At 45.9% G+C, this 20970-nt stretch overlaps 1 long non-coding RNA gene across 2 annotated transcripts in view; it reads right to left on the reverse strand.

The window, feature by feature from the left end:
• LOC139256607 (uncharacterized) overlaps positions 1-18023 on the reverse strand; it is a 62006-nt gene extending 43983 nt beyond the window's left edge. For both annotated transcript variants that reach the window (XR_011592193.1, XR_011592192.1), the window contains exons 1-2: positions 17950-18023; positions 16347-16512 (exon numbers count right to left, since the gene is read on the reverse strand). This is a non-coding gene — a long non-coding RNA (uncharacterized lncRNA). The remainder of the gene's footprint in view (positions 1-16346; positions 16513-17949) is intronic.
• Positions 18024-20970: the final 2947 nt, after the last annotated feature.

Here is a 20970-nt window from a genome sequence, read left to right on the forward strand (position 1 = left end):
GTAGCACCACTACTGACCGAGCTGGCCGAGTGCTGAAGGACATAGCTGCCAGACTGGGCATGCAGCAGGTGCTGAGAGAACCAATACGAAGGGAAAACCCTACTTGCGCCCATCCCTTCGGAAAGGGGACGAGAGTGGGAGCAGCGGTAAGCCTACAAAGGGCGTGAGTCAGCCGAGCAGCGGGACTTCGGAAAGGGCGAGAGAGCGGGAGCAGCGGTAAGCCTACAAAGGGCGTGAGTCAGCCGAGCAGACAGCCGAAACAGCACCAAGTGACCTGGGAGGAGAAGAAGTAAAAAGATTCAAAATGTGACATCACAGAAAAGCAGGCAAGTGATTGGTTGGTCAGTTTTTCTCTCTTTTCTTGGGCATTGGTTCAAATTACGAGCTGGGATTAAAAATCTAGACTTTCAAAATGTGAAAACTTAATTAATTGAATACATTCGAGATGGCAGGGCAGCAATGTGTTACTGCTGCTGCATGTGGGAGCTGGTTGACCCCATTGAGGTCCACGGCGACCACATCTGCAGCAAGTGTTGGCTGCTCGAGGAACTTCAGCTCCACGTTGATGAGCTGGAGTCCGAGCTGCAGACACTGCGACACATCAGGGAGGGGGAGAGTTACCTGGACGCTGTGTTCCAGGAGGCAGTCACACCCCTTAGATTCATCAATTCAAATTTGGTCCGTGGTTAGGGACAGGATGGTGTGACTACGAGCGAGGCAGCTGTGGGGACCCAGGAGGTAGTGATGGAGGAGCCTCAGTCCTTGCAATTGTCCAACAGGTACGAGATTTTTGCTCCCTGTTTGGACGAGGGCAGGGACTGCAGGGAGGATGAGCAAACTGACCACAGCGCCGTGGTACAGGAGGCCATTCAAGTGTGGGGGGGGGGGGTGGGGGGAGAGTAAAAAGAAATGTTGTAGTGTTAGGAAACAGTATAGTTTCAGAGATAGATACTGTTCTCTGCAGCTGAGAGCGTGAGTCCCGAAGGCTGTGATGCCTGCGCGGTGCCAAGGTTAAGGACATCTCCTCTGGGTTGAAGAGGGATTGGAGTTGGAGGGGGAAGATCCAGTTGTCGTGGTCCACGTAGGTACCAATGACATAGGCAGAACAAGAAAGGAGTTCTGCTGAGGATTTTGAGCAGTTAGGGTCTAAATTAAAAAGCAGAACTACAAAGGCAATAATCTCTGGATTATTACCCGAGCCACAAGCAAATATATTTTGGTGAGAAGGAAAGACTTTAAGCGACGAGGGAACTATCTGCGGTTAATGAAGGAAGTAAAGGATGGGATCAAATTGAAAACAATGGCATACAAAGTGGCCAAGGTTAGTGGGAGGCCAGAGCATTGGCAAATGTTTTTAAAAACAGCAAATGATGACTTAAGAAATAATAAAGAGAGGGAAGATAGATTATGAGAGTAAACTAGCAAGCAATATAAAAAGAGCTTCTACAGGTATGTAAAAAGGATAGGGTAGCTATAGTAAACATTGGTCCTTAGAGGATGAGACTGGGGAATTAATAATAGGGAACAGGGAAATGGCAGAGACTTTGAACAAATATTTTGTATCAGTCTTCACGGTAGAAGACACTAAAATCACCCCAATAATAGATAATCAAGGGGCTATAGCGAGGGAGGAACTTAAAGCAATCACTAAAGAAAAAGTGCTCAGTAAAATAATGGGATGAAAGGTGGAAAAGTCCCCTGGACCTGATGGCTTGCAACCTCAGGTCTTAATACACAGTAAAGCTCCCTCTACACTGTCCTATCAAATACTCCCAGGGCCGGCACAGCACAGGTTAGATGCAAAGTAAAAATCCCTCTACACTGGCCAACAAACATTCCAAGGGCAGGTAAAGCAGGGGTTAGGCAGAGGGTAAAGCTTCCTCTATACTTCCCTATCAAACAATGGCAGGGCAGGTACAGCACGGGTTAGATGCAGAACAAATCTCCCTCTAAACTGCCTCATCAAACATTCCTAAGGCAGGTACAGCGCGGATTAGATATAGCGGAAAGCTCCCACTACACTGTCCCATTAAACACTCACAAGGCAGGTACAGCAATGGGTTAGGCAGAGAGTCAAGCTTCCTCTACACTGTCCCATCAAACACTCCCAGGGCAGGTACAGCACAGATTAGATACAGAGCAAATCTCTCTCTCCACTGTCCCATCAAAACCTCAAAGGATGGATACAGAACATAAGAAGTAGGAGCAGGAGTAGGCCATTTGGCTCCTCGAGCCTGCTCCGCCATTCAATAAGCTCATGGCTGATCTGATCCTGGCCTCAACTCCACTTCCCCTCCCGCTCTCCATAACCCTTGACTCCCTTATCATTCAAAAATTTCTCTATCCCCGCCTTAAGTACATTCAATGACCCAGCCTCCACAGCTCTCTGAGGTAGAGAATTCCAAAGATCACGACACTCAGATAAGAAATTCCTCCTCATTTCAGTTTTAAACAGGTGACCTCTTATTCTGAAACTATGCCCCCTAGTTCTACATTCCCCCAAGAGGGGAAACATCCTCTCTGCATCTACAATGTCAAGCCCCCTTAAAATGTTATACATTTCAATTAGATCACCTCTAAGTCTTCTAAACTCCAATGTGTATAGGCCCAACCTGCTTTACCTTCCTTCATATGACAATCCCTTCATCTCAGTAATCAACCCCTTGTGAACCTCTCTGAACTGCCTCCAGTGCAAGTATACCCCTCCTTAAATACGGAGACCAAAACTGTACGCAGTTCTCCAGGTGTGGTCTTACCAACGACCTGTCCAGTTGTAGAAGGACTTTTTTACTTTTATGCTCCATCCCCCTTGCATTAAAGAACAACATTCCATTTGCGTTCCTAATTACTTGCTGTACCTGCATGCTAACTTTTTGTGTTTAATAAACAAGGACCCCCAGATCCCTCTGTACCACCGCATTTTGTAATCTCTCCCCATTTAAATAATAATTTGCTTTTTTATTTTTCCTACCAAAGTGGATAACCACATTTTCCCACATTATACTCCATCTGCCAATTTTTTGCCCACTCACTTAGCCCCTCTATATCACTTTGTAGATTCTTTGTGTCCTTCTCACAACTTCCTAGGTTAGCACAGGTTCAGTACATGGCAAATCTCTGTCTACATTAGCCCATCAAACACGCCCAGGACAGGTACAGCATGGATTAGATACATTGTAAAGTTGCCTCTACACTGTCACATCAAATACTCTCAGGGCAGCTACAGCACGGGTTAGGTACCGATTAAAGCTCCCTCTGCACTGTCCCAAAAACAATGCCAGGGCAGGGACAGTACAGGTCAGGTACAGAGTAAAGCTCCCTCTACACTGTCCCATCAAACAATGCCAAGGCAGGTATAGCCCGTGTTAGATACAGAATAAACCTCTATCTACACTGTCCCATCAAACACTCGCAGGGCATGTATAGCATGGGTCAGATACAGAGTATATTTCCCTCTATATTGTCCCATCAAACACTCCCAGGATAGATACAGCACAGATTATATACAGCCTAAAGCTCCCTCTACACTGTCCCATCAAACACAACTAGGGCAGGTAGAGTACGGGTTAGATACAGAGGAAAGCTTCCCTTACACCAACCCATCAAAGCTCACAGGGCAGGTAGAGCATGGGTTAGATAGAGCAAAGCTCCCTCTGCAGTGTCCCATCAATCACTCACAAGGCAGGTACAGCACGGGTTATGCAGAGAGTAAAGTTCTCTCTGCACTGTCCCATCAGACACTACCAGGGCAGGTACAGCACTGATTAGATACAGCGTAAAGCTCTCTGTACACTGTCCTGTCAAAAACTCCCGGGGCATGTACAGCATGGGTTAGATACAGAGTAATACTCTCTCTACACTGACCCATCAAACATTCCCAGGGCAGATACAGCATGGGTTAGATACAGAGCAAATCTCCCTCTACACTGTCCCATCAAACACTCCAAGGGCAGGTATGGAACATAAGAAATAGGAGCAGAGTAGGCCATTTGGCCCCTCGAGCCTGCTCCGCCATTCAATAAGATCGTTGCTGATCAGATCCTGGCCTTAACTCCAATTCCCTGCCCACGCCCCATAATCCGCGACTACCTTATCTTTCAAAAATCTGTCTATCCCCACCTTAAATACATTCAATGACCCAGCCCCCACAGCTCTCTGAGGTATTGAATTCCAAAGATTCACAACCCTCAGAGAAGAAATCCCTCCTCATTTCCCTTTTAAATGAGCGACCCCTTATTCTGAAACTATGCCCCCTAGTGTTAGATTCCCCCACGTGGGGAAACATCCTCTCTGTATCTACCCTGTCAAGCCCCCTCACAATCTTATACGTTTCAATAAGATCACCTCTACGTTTTCTAAGCTCCAATGAGTACAGGCCCAACCTGCTCAACCTTTCTCATTATGACAACCCCTTCATCTCAGCAATCAACCTCGTGAACCTTCTCTGAACTGCCTCCAGTGCAAGTACATCCTTCCTGAAATAAGGAGACCAAAACTGTACGCAGTACTCCAGTTGTGGTCTTACCAACACCATGTACAGTTGGAGCAGGACTTCCCTACTTTTATACTCCATCCCCCTTGCAATAAAGGCCAACATTCCATTTGCCTTCCTAATTAATTGCAGTAACTGCATGCTGAATGTTTGTGTTTCATGTACAAGGACGCCCAGATCCCTCTGTACCACCGCATTTTGTAATCTCTCACAATTTAAATAATAATTTGCTTTTTTATTACTCCTACTAACATGGATACCCTCACATTTTCCCACATTATACTCCATCTGCCAAAGCTTTGCCCACTCACTTAGCCTATCTATATTCGTTTGTAGATTCTTTGCGTCCTCCTCACAACTTGCTAGGTGAGCACAGGTTAGATACACAGTAAACCTCTCTCTACATTATTCCATCAAACACTCCCAGTGCAGGGACTGTGGATATCTGAACGGAATATATGGAATTAAGGACAGTAAAGTAAACGGGATATATGAAAATGTATAAGCCATGGAAGAATAGCTGGGAGAATGTCAGATTGCAAATAGTGCAACATCAGCATAGCTAACAGTCTGTCTCAAGGTTTCAAGTCACTAATCCTGCCAATAATATATAATTGTAACATGAAATACATCTGCAGAATTGCAAGGTCTCAGTAAATAGTCACACCATTAGATTGAAACATTTGGAGGCAATACTTGAGCTTTCAAGAAGAACATCTCATATAGATTGACTAATGAGTGGCTGAGTTAGACTGTTAATCCATTTGTATTTTGTTATCTGATTTCAAAACTGTATAACTGTTAACGCTTTACGATGTAACTTCACCTATCCGTAGGGAGTGTGTACGCTCTATCCAGAGAGTATATCTTCTGTCTGATAGGTCTTACTGGCCGGTAATAAAGACTGCTTTGTTCAAAGCACAAGAGGTATTCGACTCAGTAATTTTACTGAACCAGATTGAAGTAAAAGAATCCAGGAATTAACATTTGGTGTCAGAAGTGGGATCTCAACGGACGACTGCCGAAAACTTGCGAATTAAGAGCCAGACTAGCCTTGGATGAGACGAGGGGAAAATGGCCACTGGAGTGAGTATGATTTCAATACTGCTCCAGTTTCCCCCGGTTTCAAAAGTCTGAGGAAAGTTTAGCCACTCGCTGGTTCTCAGGTAGTGTCTGAACGAGATCCAGGACAATCTGGTGAATACCTTTCAAACTTAGAATAGGGATAGAGATAGGGAAATTGTGCGATGATGCAAACCAAGCGGCGACTTGGAAAGATAGTTAGAGCTAGATAGGGATAGATGATCAATCATGGATCCAAAAAAATTTAATAGGAAAGAAAAGAGACTCTTGTGAATGTCTGTTTAAATGAGAAATGCTTCTGTGACTTTTACTGTAAAAAAAAAAAGCCGGGGAGTTGTGGTTTGTTTTATCTCAAACAGAATGAAAGTTTGTTTTAACCCTTCGTAGTGTTGTCCTGTATGTGGGAAGTTTAAGAGTGTGAACCTTATTGAATTACGTATATTCGGATGATAAGTTGCGGAGCCAGGAAATGCCCAAAGGATAGATTTGTTAAAAAAGAAAAAATTACATGGTCCCGGTGGTTAAAAAAAAAGAAAAACTTGTTGAAAACAAACATTCAGAGAAGGCACAGCAAAACAACTGAGATGGATTCAAAAGGATTTAAAAAAAAAAAATAATTTATATTAAATAACACGACCTTGAGGCTGGAACAATTGAGATAACGAAAAGCAGTCCACAGCCTACGTGCCAGACTTCTCTCTAGTTATAAAAAAAAAGTAACGTACTAAATAGATGCCAAAAGAAAAAGATGTTCTGAGATTTTAAATTATGAAAAATATAAAATCACTCCTGTCCAGTTGGCAGAAAAACTCCATTAAATTAGGGCTTTCATTGACTGATTGAATTTAAACTGCGCAGTAACGCGAAAGGATAGGGAAATTTGGAGACTAAAAAAAAAATTAATTGAGGCTCATAAGAAATCAAAATTAGAAATTAGGCTCACAAGGAATAAAATGGGGATTTAAATAGAAGATAGGTGTTCAACTCAGGTACGACGTCGACCTTGTATATCACTTGGCCCGTCTAGGCTCTGATTGAATTTAAAAAAAACCCCCGCAGCAACTCGGAAGGTAGGGCCGAAGCGAACGCGCAGTGACGTAAACGCGCAGTGAAGCGAACGCGCAGTGACGTCAACGCGCAGTGACGTAGACGCGCAGTGACGTAAACGCGCAGTGACGCCGACGCGTAATGACGCAGAGGCGCAGCAACGCGAATCGCGAAAGTCAGTGCTAATGGCAGTAAGTCTGTAAGTCTTAAAGTGTTTAGAGTTTTAAGTTTAGTTTTAAGATCGCGCGGCTATGCGGACCGTGCGGTGATGCGGGTAATTTTGTAGATCGTGCGGCTATGCGGACCGTGCGGTGATGCGGGTAAGTGTTAGAAGTCTTTGTCTATTTTGTAGATCGCGCGGCTATGCGGACCGTGCGGCGATGCGGGTAAGTGTTTGAAGTAAAGTTAAAGTATCTTAACTCGCGCGGCGACGCGAGCCACGGGTCGACGCGGATTGCGCGGCGACGTGAACTGCGAGGCAACGCGGATTGCGCGGCGACGTGAACTGCGAGGCGACGTGGTAGTTTAGTATTAAGATCGTGCGGCGACGCGGACCGTGCGGTGATGCGGGTAAGTGTTAGATTTGGAGTTAGTTAAAGTCCGTGTTAGTTCTGTAAAGTCTGTGTCTATTTGTAAGTTTGTTTAAATTGCACGACGACACGAACGCGTAGCGACACAGTAATACGAGGGGCAGTGTGAAAATGGGAAATCAGTTAGATAAAACCACGGATGTGGGTAGTCCGCTACAAAAGTTATGTGAGGAATTCCCTGAAAGAGCTGAAGACTTTAGAAAATTATCAGGAGCCCTGAACAAATTATTAGGGGATGACCAGTGACACTAGAAGCGTAGAGGTAAAAAAAAAGCACAGGGATTAATTTGGAGAAGGGGACGAGGAAAAGGGGATAAAAAAATTTAATTGCAACCTGGCGACATTATTGTCAGAAATTAAAAGATGCATCACTTCTATCGAGTTGGCAAACAATGCTATTAAATTAGGACTTGCATTGACAGAGGGAACACATGTTAAAACTGTAGACGTCTTTAAAAAAAAAGAATGAATGTGCGCACGAGAAACTTGCTAAGAGATCCTCTGGGACCTCTGAGAAAGGTATTGATCAACTACAAGTTAAAATGGCTGGCTTTGTGTTAACCGAGGCTGATGATGAAATTGATGAGTGGCCACTGACTCAGCGCCCAACGGCGCCTCCCGCACCCCCTGGCCTCTTGCTCCAGTCCTCTTCCCAACACCCTCCACCTAACACTCCGGTAAAAAGAGTTAGGAACAACCACATATCACCAAAGCAACAAACCCAAACTGACTCCTCATCCTCTGATAGCGATTCGGATCCCCAGTTTACAAGCAATACAGCCGAAAGGACCAGATCTCACACTCGAAAGGGCAGAACTATATCTCAACATCACAAACAGTCCCGTAAATCTTCTAGTCAACCTACCAGTCCAAGTTGTGAAAGACATAGCAAACACCCCCGCCGATCGAGACGCAGAACTGTCAAGCAGTCAGACAGCTCTGAAACATCCTCCGGCCTGGAAATGATTTCCAAGATCCCAAAGTCCCGACACCAATTCCCTGTCAGACCAATGCCAAACCCTGATGCACAACAAGCTGCAGACCACCTCTCTATAGATGTCTGTGATCTTCAAACAACTATTTGATTGCTCACGCTATCCGGACAGATGGAAAGGGCAGTTAGATATTATTGGCAGAAAAAGAAAGGGGAGGGGGGAGGTGCGCCCCCAACCCGGGTCAAGACTGAATACGTGACTAGAAAGGAAGAGCCATCTCGGGAGGAAGGATCAATAGAACCGCAGTGTTGCATACAGGATTGGATGGATAAGCAAGGATACGGTTATACTAAACAACCAAACGGCCCGAGCCCTGCTAATAAACCTCCCTATTGTCCCCGGCATGGTATGGGAAGAGGCCGGGACTGGGTAAGAGGAATTGACTGTTTTAATTGTGGGCAGGAAGGACATTGGAATAAAAATTGCCCCTACCGTCAGCATGGAAAAGGAAGAGGAGGAAGAACAGGGGGGCAAGGGGGGAGAGGAGGATCTTACACTAACTTCTCCCAGAACAACCCCTTTGGTCAATTGTCCCCCGATTGACTACGCAGCTTGATTGTGCAGGGATCCTCCCCGGACGACGAACCCATTCTGAATGAGTGGCAACCCTTTTTGATAGATACGGGAGCCTTCATGTCTTCTGTACAATCAAAGCTTAAACTCCCTGCTTCTACTGAAACACAGGAACTTTCAGGATTCCTGGGACAAATCTCGACATTCCCAGTGTCAGAACCGGTTAAAATGGGTTACCAGGAAGAATCGGTGGAACATCGAGTTGTTATCACAACCAATCTGGACTGTAACTTGATGGCTAGAGACCTCCTTTGCAAATTCCAGTTGCATTTGGAGTGTGGAGATAACGGGATTATTGTAAAACAGGAAACCCTTAAGCGGCAGTATTATACCACTAGAACCCCTCAGTGGTGGTCTCTGGACCTGCCGCAGGCACCCTGTCACGTGACCCTAGCATACGATCCCAGTGGAAAGAATCAGGACCTGCAGAACTTTTATCAGGATCACGAAGGGGAAGTGAAGGGAATTCTATTAAGGGCTAGAGTGACTGGACTGGAAAGAGAGGCAGATTTTGTGGAAGTGGATAAGAATCTGTGGAAACAGCCCCTAACAATGGCACCGCATATTGCTTGTGAAGTATTAGCCCCTCACCATGCTAAAGATTTGGGAGTTATGGTACGCAAGGCCATAGATGAGGCTGATCCTACCAGCCGGGATGTGCAAATTTCATGGGGACCCCGAGAAGGTCTTAACGACTCTACAGCATCATACTGGCTCCGGCATACCTGACTATGTGTGGGCAGAGAACCCCTCCCAAGTGGGTTATACTCCCATTGATCCGATTGAGATCTCAGTGCAGGGCAATCCGACAGAACCCACTGAAATCACAGGCAATCCTAAAATGACTTTTTGGCACTATACTGCAATTAATCCGGCCTGTTTTCTTACTGAGCCACCCCAAGATGAGGAAGAACCCAGTCATGATTGTTTATGTTTGTTCACGGAAGTACTTCTATTAATCCAGAAGATACACGAATCTCAGGATACGCCATAGTAAACCAGGAGAATCAGGTCTTGGAATCTGCTGCTTTGAAACCGCCTATTCTGCTCAACAAGCTCAACAATTCGCCCTCACCCAAGCCTGTATCTTGGCCAAAGATCTCAAAGTCAATATCTATACCGACTCTAGGTATGCCTTTGGGGTGGCGCATGATTTCGGACAATTATGGAAAAATAGGGGATTCCTAACCTCACAGGGGAATGAGATATCTCATAAACAGTTAGTATCTGATTTGTTGCAAGCCCTCATGTTCCCCAAACGCATTGCCATTGTACCAAGAGGCCAAACAGGCCTCTCGTGACCAACAGATGGTAGTGCCCAAAATTATGAGTCAGATTAAAAATCCTGCAAAGGATAAGTTAGCCTCGGAAAAACCAATGCCAACCATCCAAGATGTTATAAAAGCACAGGGGGACGCTCCTGAAAAAGATAAACTGTTGTGGAAATATTATGCATGTACTTATGACAATGTTTCTAAACTCTGGACCACTCCCGCGGAACAGACTTGCATGTCTGACGAGTTGGCCTCATGGGTTATAGAATGTCTGCATTTTGCTACTCATTGTGGAGCAAGGGCAACAAGTGATACACTTTTGGCTACTTGGTGGCACCCTAAACTCCAGGCGCTCACCCAGAACATCAGTAGTCGTTGCCTGGTTGGCCAGCAACATAATCCAGGGAAGGGAGTCCCCTGTGATTGGGGTAAAACGCCCCTACCCGAAGGTCCCTTTGAGACATTTTAGTTGGACTACATTGAGTTGCAAAAAGTTCAGTGTTACAGATATGTGTTAGTAATAGTAGATGTGTTTAGCAGATGGATTGAAGCCTACCCTAACCTGGACAATAAGACTCAGACTGTTGTTAAGGTGTTAATGAGGGAAATTGTTCCTAGATATGAGATCTCAGCTAGACTGATGACCACCTATGTTCTTTCTCTGACTCAGGCTCTGCGACTAGTTCACAACCAGGTTCAAGATGCTTACCCGAATAGTCCCTCGTGGCACCAGGGAAGTATGGATTCGGAAGGGATTAGAGCCACAATAGGAGGGGCCTTTTTAGGTGTCACTCACTACCCCCACTGCAGCCAAGGTTGAGGGGAAAAGTGTCTGGGTTCACCTGCACCACTGCAAGCTCATCACCATTTAAACAAATTTTGCTGGTTAGTCTAATTCCTGTTTCTGTTCCAGATCTCCTCCTCCCTATAGCTGAACAAGGCAGTTGAAGGAGGATCAGTTTGACCAAATACACTGACGGAGACCTGAAGGGAAACGTGAAAACAGAACTCTTTTTATCAGCTAAATAATTGGACTATTTATAAGATGAGATTGTGTCTGTATGCTACTGTCTGCATAATAGTGTTGATATATGACAGTTTTGGTGCACGGGAAGGAAGACAAAGGCGAGAGCTCCATGTAAACACCTTTTTTGTATATGTCTTACGTTTATGCGGAAAAAGGGCACTTCACTAGATGCTGGGTGTGTTCACATATCCCTATACATTCCAAAGGGGGAATTCCTTTGCGCACCGTTCCCCTGACCCTAACTGAGACTGTTAGATGGATTCAAAGAAACGATATTGGAACAGGTAGCTCACCGCACTGCTGAGGCTCTGGAGGGCATCACAGCTGAAATGGTAGCGATAAGGACCGTAGCATTACAAAACCGAATGGCCCTCGATTACCTGTTAGCTGAGAAAGGGGGAACGTGTGCCCTGATAGGATCTGAATGTTGCACTTACATTCCTGATAGTTCAGAAAACATAACCCACCTTGCCGATCACATAAGGAGGGAGGTGAAAAAGTTATCCACACCAGCAAAAGAACTTAGCAGGTTTGATTGGTTTCTGGGTGGATCTTGGAGATCCTATCTAATACATGGGGCAATTGTTCTCATCATAATAATTACCTGCTGTTTGATTGTTGGTTGCCTTAACCTCTGCTGTAAAGCAATGACAAGGTTAGCAGACCCTCTTGTGGTCAAGGGTTCCCGGGTTATGATCCAACAAACTAGAGAACTACTCAACAATGCAATACTCATAGAATGATCCTAAATGTTATCATAGAATGATAAAAGGGGGGATGTGGATATCTGAACGGAATATATGGAATTAAGGATAGTAAAGTAAACGGGATATATGAAAATGTATAAGCCATGGAAGAATAGCTGGGAGAATGTCAGATTGCAAATAGTGCAACATCAGCATAGCTAACAATCTGTCTCAAGGTTTCAAGTCACTAATCCTGCCAATAATATATAATTGTAACATGAAATACATCTGCAGAATTGCAAGGTCTCAGTAAATAGTCACACCATTAGATTGAAACATTTGGAGGCAATACTTGAGCTTTCAAGAAGAACATCTCATATAGATTGACTAATGAGTGTCTGAGTTAGACTGTCAATCCATTTGTATTTTGTTATCTGATTTCAAAACTGTATAACTGTTAACGCTTTACGATGTAACTTCACCTATCCGTAGGGAGTGTGTACGCTCTATCCAGAGAGTATATCTTCTGTCTGATAGGTCTTACTGGCCGGTAATAAAGACTGCTTTGTTCAAAGCACAAGAGGTATTCGACTCAGTAATTTTACTGAACCAGATTGAAGTAAAAGAATCCAGGAATTAACAGGACAACACGGGTTAGGTGCAGAGTAAAGCTCCCTCTGCACTGTCCCAAAAACACTTCCAGAGCAGGTACAGCACGGGTTAGATAGAGAGCAAAGCTCCCTCTGCACTGTTCCAGCAGACACACACAGTGCAGGTACAGTACTGGTTAGATATACAGCAAAGCTCCCTCTACACTGTCCATTCAAACACTCGCAGGGCAGGTACAGCACGGGTTAGATACAGAGTAAAGCTCCCTCTACACTGTCCCGTCAAACACTCACAGGACTGGTATAGCATGGATTGGATATAGCGTAAAGTTCCCTCTACACTGTCCCATCAAATACTTCCAAGGCGGGTACAGTACATGTTAGATACAGCATAAAGCCCAATTTATACTGTCCCGTCAAACACTCCCAAGGCAGTTACAGTACAGGTTAGATACAGAGTAAACCTCTATCTACACTGTCCTATCAGACACTCCCAGGGCAGGTGCAGCTTGGGTTAAATAAAGAGTAAAACTCCCTCTATATTATCCCATCAAACAATGCCAGGACAGGCACAGCAGATTAGATACAGAGTTTCCCATGTGGTGGCTGCTGTGCAATGGCCACCATACGTTAAAAAAAGCCACGCACAGGCATCTTCCACCCTTCAGGATGTAGTTCAGGATCTGGAATATTAGGTCCTTCATTGAAACACCTGTGAACTCATCCTTTTTTGGCGTGGAAGCAAGTCATCCTCGTTTGCAGATGACACTAAGCTGGGTGGCAGTGTGATCTGTGAGGAGGATGCTAAGAGGCTGCAGGGTGACTTGGACAGGTTAGGTGAGTGGGCAAATGCATGTCAGATGCAGTATAATGTAGATAAATGTGAGGTTATCCACTTTGGTGGCAAAAACAGGAAGGCAGAATATTATCTGAATGGTGACAGATTAGGAAAAGGGAAGGTGCAACAAGACCTGGGTGTCATGGTACATCAGTCATTGAATGTTGGCATACAGGCACAGCAGGCGGTGAAGAAGGTAAATGGCATGTTGGCCTTCATAGCGAGAGGATTTGAGTATAGAAGCAGGGAGGTCTTACTACAGTTGTACAGGGCCTTGGTGAGGCAACACCTTGAATATTGTGTACAGTTTTGGTCTCCTAATCTGAGGAAAGACATTCTTGCTATTGAGGGAGTGCAGCGAAGGTTCACCAGACTGATTCCCGGGATGACAGGACTGACATATGAAGAAAGACTGGATCGACTAGGCTTATATTCACTGGAATTTAGAAGAATGAGAGGGGATCTCACAGAAAAATATAACATTCTGATGGGATTGGACAGATTAGATGCAGGAAGAATGTTCCCGATGTTGGGGAAGTCCAGAACCAGGGGTCACATTCGAAGGATAAGCCATTTAGGACCGAGATGAGGAGAAACTTCTTCACTCAGAGAATTGTGAACCTGTGGAATTCTCTACCACAAAAAGTTGTTGAAGCCAGTTCGTTAGATATATTCAAAGGGGAGTTAGATGTGACCCTTATGGCTAAACGGATCAAGGGGTATGGAGAGAAAGCAGGAATGGGGTACTGAAGTTGCATGATCAGCCATGATCACATTGAATGGTGGTGCAGGCTCGTAGAGCCGAATGGCCTACTCCTGCACCTATTTTCTATGTATCAAGGGACTGCCAATGATGATGATGAGATACAGAGTAAACCTCTCTCTACACTGTCCCATCAGATAAAACTCGGGCAGGTAGAATACAGGTTAGATTCAGAGGAAAGCTTCCCCTACAGCGACCCATCAAAGCTCACAGGGCAGGCAGAGCACGGGTTAGATAGAGCAAAGCTCCCTCTACATTGTCCCAACAATCCCAGGACAGGTACAACACGGGTTCGGTAAAGAGCGAAGCTCCCTTTATACTGTCCCATCAAGTACTCCCAGGGCAGGGACAGCACGAATTAGATACACAGTAAATCTGTGCCAGAGGAAACTGTATCCCAGTGAGAGTCAGTGCCAGAGGAAACTGTACCCCAGTGAGAGTCAGTGCCAGAGGAAACTGTACCCCAGTGAGAGTCAGTGCCAGAGGAAACTGTATCCCAGTGAGAGTCAGTGCCAGAGGAAACTATACCCCAGTGAGAGTCAGTGCCAGAGGAAACTGTACCCCAGTGAGTCAGTACCATAGGAAACATGCAGCAGAGCCTGGTGTCCAGTCGTCTTGGATCCCCTTGCCATTGGACCAAGACCTTGCTTTGCCAAGCCCGTGTGGTAGCTAATGTGCAAGGGCCACCTCACGTTAAAATAATTCATGCTGTTAGCAATACAAAACAATCCTCTTCCTCTGCAGTTATCAGTCTATTGCAATTCCCTATGCCTGTAGTTTCGTTATATTACAATTTAAAATATCTTCAGTTATCAGCAACAAATTGCATTTATATCACACCTTGAACATAGTAAAATGTCCCAAGGCACTTCACAGGACCGTTAGCAAACAGAATTTAATACCCAGTCACGTAAGGAAATATTAGCACAGGATTAAAAGCTTGTTCAAAAGGGTTGGTATTAAGGAGCATTTTGAAGCTGGAGAGGTTTAAGGAGGGAATTCCAGAGCTTATGGTCTCGGCAGCTGAAGGTACGGCGACCAATATTGGAGGGATGAAAATTGGGGCTGCTCAAGAGGCCAGAGTTGGAGGAATGCAAAGATCTCTGAGGGTTGTAGGGCTGGAGGAGGTTACAGCAATCGGGAGGGGCAAGATCCTGGACGGATTTCAAAACAAGGATGAGCATTTTGAAATCGATGGAGCAGGAGCCAATGTAGTTCAGCGAGCACAGGGGTGATGGGTGAATGGAAATTGGTACAAGTTGGGATGAGGGGGCTGAGGGCAGATTCAGTAGAATAGGCCTATATTCTCTGGAGTTTAGAAGAATGGAAGGTGATATCATTGAAACACAGAACTGACACGGGCTGGATAGTCTAGAGCTAGTGGTCCTAGTATTAGGATAAGAGATTGGCCATTTAAGACTGAGATGAAATATTTCTTCACTTAAGAGTTGTGAATCTTTGAAATTCTCTATCGAATAGAGATCTTACTGAATGGCAGAGCAGACGGGAGGGGGCGTAAGGCCTACGCCTGCTGCTACTTCTTGTGTTCTTGAGTAAGGATACGGGCAGGAGTGTTTTTGATAAGCTTAAGCTTGCGGAGAGTGCGAGGTGTGAGGCCGATCAGGAGAGCAATGAAATAGTCCAATGTAGTGGTAACAGAGACAGGGATGAGGGTTTGAGCAGATGAGCTGAGGAAGGGGCAGAGACCGGCGATGTTATGGAGCTGGAAGTAAACGTACTTGGTGATTGAGGGAATATGGGTTCGGAAGCTCATGTCGGGGTCAAGTACGACGCCAATCAATAAATTGCAATTCTCCATATCTGTGTTTCAGTATATTCAAATACTACATATCTCTAGTGATCAATGCTTCAATAGTAGTACTTATCAATATATTTTCTGTTAATTCCAAATGTTCATGAATGAATAATTGATTTTGTCAGTGATAGGCCATGCTGGTATTTCAGATTGGTCTGTGCATCGTGATCAATGAATTGACTCTGATGCTTCCAGTTCAATCTTTCCAATGGCTTTCTCACCAGATGGGAAATATTTGAACATTGAGATCTGATGGTGTCGGTGAGTTCAGCCCCACCGAATGTACAGAGACGGGTCCATCTGCTGGGCTCTGCCTCAAACTGGAGTCACCTCTTAGATCAAAGCCCTTTACTCTAAAACACACACAAGATTCACTGTGACTGTGTGTTTAGAGACAGAAAGTGATCTCACTTCACATCCCATTGCACGGCCTCATGCTGGATAATTATGCTCGGTGGTCAGACTCTCCCAGTCTCATTTCCTGTCTTACCTTGTACCTTTGTGTACAGTCTACAGAACCAGTGTGTATCTGAGTAAATGGCACTTTCTCTTACCTTTCTCCCCAGTCGATCTATTGAAGCGCTTTCAATCAGAAAGGGCTCCCTGGTTGGTGCTCTCACAATCCTGTGCTGGTTCACCTGCTATTGTTCCTCAGTCCACAATCCCTGTTTCCTTCCAGCTGTGGAACTTTCTCAATCACTCCGCCATTCACCGGGAGATCTAATTATGGCAGGGCAGAAAATTAGAAGAATATTAAAGTTGTGAAGTGGAATGTAGTGTAAAGTGTTTTTCCAATGTTTCAGAAAAGTATATGTTCAGTATTTCTGTTTGATTTTATCCTATTCCTCAAGATTCCTGACCCGCCCGTCTGGACTTACAGAAAATCACCAGAATTCTGCCCGGGTTACACACTGACTGATCTCACTGGACCCATCCACACCGGGTTACACACTGTCTGATCTCACTGGGCCCCCGGGTTACACACTGTCTGATCTCACTGGGCCCCCGAGTTACACTGTCTGATGTCACTGGGCCCCCGGGTTACATACTATCTGATCTCACTGGACCCATCCACCCCGGGTTACACACTGTCTGAGCTCACTGGGCCCCCGGGTTACACTGTCTGATCTCACTGGGCCCCCGGGTTACACACTGTCTGATCTCACTGGGCCCCCGAGTTACACACTATCTGATCTCACTGGACCCATCCACCCCGGGTTACGCACTGTCTGAGCTCACTGGGCCCCCGGGTTACACTGTCTGATCTCACTGGGCCCCCGGGTTACACACTGTCTGAGCTCACTGGGCCCCCGGGTTACACACTGTCTGAGCTCACTGGGCCCCCGGGTTACACACCGTCTCATCTCACTGGGCCCCCCGGGTTACACACTGTCTGATCTCACTGGGCCCCCGAGTTACACTGTCTGATGTCACTGGGCCCCGGGTTACATACTATCTGATCTCACTGGACCCATCCACCCCGGGTTACACACTGTCTGAGCTCACTGGGCCCCCGGGATACACTGTCTGATCTCACTGGGCCCCCGGGTTACACACTGTCTGATCTCACTGGGCCCCCGAGTTACACACTATCTGATCTCACTGGACCCATCCACCCCGGGTTACGCACTGTCTGAGCTCACTGGGCCCCCGGGTTACACTGTCTGATCTCACTGGGCCCCCGGGTTACACACTGTCTGAGCTCACTGGGCCCCCGGGTTACACACCGTCTCATCTCACTGGGCCCCCGGGTTACACATTGTCTGAGCTCACTGGGCCCCCGGGTTACACACCGTCTCATCTCACTGGGCCCCCCGGGTTACACACTGTCTGATCTCACTGGGCCCCCGGGTTACACACTGTCTGATCTCACTGGGCCCCGGGTTACACACTGTCTGATCTCACTGGGCCCCCGGGTTACACACTGTCTGATCTCACTGGGCCCCCGGGTTACACACTGTCTGATCTCACTGGGCCCCCGGGTTACACACTGTCTGAGCTCACTGGAAGTTTCAGTCTATCTCCCGCATGTCCCCAAACCCTGAGCTCCGGGGCTGTGTGTTCAGTTCGGTGTATTCCCTCACAGACTCACCGTACCCTCCCCGCCCACCGGCCGAACGCTCGGCCTCGGCCTCGGCCTCGGCCCCGGCCGCCTACCATCAGCCCGGTGCCCTGCGGACCCCGGTTCCCGACATTGTTCAACCGCTGGTTGCAGAAAACTACGCGGCATCCGGGGACTGGGGGTGGGGAGGGCGGCACCGAGCATGCGCACTGCCGCCACAGAGCGCGTTCCTGCATAAATTAATGACCTTCAGAGAATTCCCGGCCGTCTATTGGCTGCATGAAGCAGAATGCCAGTCACTCCCACCAATAGGAGCCGGCAGCGCAGCAGAGCCCCGCCCACTGTGATGATGCCGCGCTGGGCAGCTCGGTAGTTCCGTGGCTCCTGATTTAAAAAATTCCGACCGTTCAACCGTTACCAGTAAACGTCACAGCCCCGCCCACATCGCCTGTGACGTCAATGCTGAGGGGCGGGACTGGTCTCAGTGCGCCTGCGCCGGACTCCCAGCTCACTCAATCCCTCACTCTTGCAGTATTAATAATAACTCTTCTTTATAGAGCGTCTTTAACGGAGTAAAACGTCCCAAGGCGCTTCACAGCAGTGTTACAGGACACAACACATACATTTAACACCGAGCCACAGAAGAAGAAATTGCGGCATGTGACCAAAAGCTGCGTCAAAGAGGTAGGTTTTAAGGAGGGTCTGAAAGTCGGAAAGAGGCGGAGAGGTTTAGGGAGGGAGTTCCAGAGCTCGGGGCCCAGGCAGCTGAAGGGCCGGACACCGATGGTGGAGCGATTATAATCAGGGATGGTCAAAAGGGCAGAATTTGAGGAGCGCAGACATCTTGTGGGCTGCAACAGATTCCAAAGATCGGGAGGGGCGAGGCCCTGGAGTGATTTGTAAAAAGTGATTTGTGATTATTAACAGCAACAACTTTTAACAGTGAGTCTTGTTTATTTTGTTTATTTGTACATTGGACGTGCAGGCAACGGAAGAATAAGCATAATATGATAAAATGTTACATTAAGTTTGAAAGTGATTTTGTTAAATCCGAAACTGGGGTCTTAAATTTAAACAAAGCAAACTTTTTAGGTATGAGGGGTGAGTTGGCTAAGATAGATTCGGAAACTACATTAAGAGGTATCAAGATAGATAAGCAATGGCTCGCTTTAAAGAATTAATACATAATTTACAATAATTACATTCCTTTTAAGGCACAAGACCCCCACAGGAAAGGTGGTCCAACCGTGACTAAGAAGTGAAGTTAAAGATAGTTTTAGATCAAAGGAAGAAGCTTATAATGTTGCCAAAAAGAGCAGTAAGCCTGGGGATTGGGAGCATTTTAGAATTCAGCAAAGGAGGTCCAAGAAACTGATCAAGAAAGGGGGAAATAGAAAATGAAAGTAAACTAGCGAGAGACATAAAAACAGACTGTAAATCCTTTTGTAGGTATGTTACAAAGGAAAAATTAGCAAAAGTAAATGTGAGTCCCCTACAGGCTGAGAAATTATAATGCGGAACAAGAAAATGGCAGAGAAATTAAACAAATACTTTGGGCGGAAAATTGCGGTTGGAAGCTTCTTTTGGGTGAACACATCTGACCAGAATTTAAAAAAAAAAATTGCCTGGTGGTCTCAGAGGAACATAGGATTGCGGTTGAGTTTCGTATTGCAGTGTACAGGAACATGTCTTCCAGGTATGTATTTGTATCCTAGGATCACGTGGGCCTGGACCACCAATGAACATCTAGTATTCTCATTGATAATGGGAGCTCTGCATGTATGAGCTCCCATTGCTTTCAACAACAACAACTTTATTTATATACCGCTTTTAATGTAGTAAAATGTCCCAAGGCACTTCAGTGTTATAAGACAAAGCAAATAAATTTGACACCGAGCCACATAAGAAGAAATTATAGCAGATGACCAAAAGCTGGTCAAAGAGTAGCTTTGAGTCATCTTAAAGGGGGAAAGAAATGTCTAGAGGCAGAGAAGCTTAGGGAGGGAGTTCCAGAGCTTAGGGCCCAGGCAGCTGAAGGCATAGCCAACGATGTTGAACAGTTCTAATCAGGAATGCTCAAGAGGGCCAATTTTGAGGAACGCAGACATCACGTGGCATTGTGAGGCTGAAAGAGATTAGAGATTAGAGATTGGAAAGGGTGAGGCCATGGAGGGATTTGTAAACAAGGATGAGAATTTTGAAATCGAGGCATTGCTTAACTGGGAGCCAATGTAGGTCAGCGAGCACGGGGGTGATGGGTGATCGGGACTTGGTGCAAGTTAGGACATGGGCTGCCGAGTTTTGGATGACCTCAAATTTACATAAGAACATAAGAAATAGGAGCAAAAGTATAGCCATACGGCCCCTCGAGCCTGCTCCGCCATTTAATACGATCATGGCTGATCTGATCATGGACTCAAGTCCACTTCCCTGCCCGCTCCCCATAACCCCCTATTCCCTTCTCTGTTAAGAAACTGTCTATCTCTGTTTTAAATTTATTCAATGTCCCAGCTTTCACAGCTCTCTGAGGCAGTTAATTCCACAGATTTACAACCCTCAGTGAAGAAATTTCTCCTCATCTCTGTTTTAAATGGGTGGCCCCTTATTCTAAGATTATGCCCCCTAGTTCTAGTCTCCCTTATCAGTGGAAACATCCTCTCTGCATCCATATTGTCAAGCCCTCTCATAATCTTATACGTTTCGATAAGATCACCTCTCAATCTTCTGAATTCCAATGAGTCGAGGCTCAACCTACTCATCCTTTCCTCATAAGTCAAGCCCCTCATCTCCGGAATCAACCTCGTGAGTCTTCTCTGAACAGCCTCCAAAGCAAGTATATCCTTTCATGAATAAGGAAACCAAAACTATATGCAGTATTCCAGGTGTGGCCTCACCAATACCCTGTAGAACTGTAGCAAGACTTCTCTACTTTTATACTCCATCCCCTTTGCAATAAAGGCCAAGATTCCATTGGCCTTCCTGATTACTTGCTGTACCTGCATACTAACCTTTTGTGTTTCATGCACAAGTATCCCCAGGTCCTGCTGTACTGCAGCACTTTGCAATTTTTCTCCATTTATAAAATAACTTGCTCTTTGATTTTTTTTTTCTGCCAA

Source organism: Pristiophorus japonicus, unplaced genomic scaffold, assembly GCF_044704955.1.
Source record: "Pristiophorus japonicus isolate sPriJap1 unplaced genomic scaffold, sPriJap1.hap1 HAP1_SCAFFOLD_749, whole genome shotgun sequence".
Taxonomy (NCBI): domain Eukaryota; kingdom Metazoa; phylum Chordata; class Chondrichthyes; family Pristiophoridae; genus Pristiophorus; species Pristiophorus japonicus.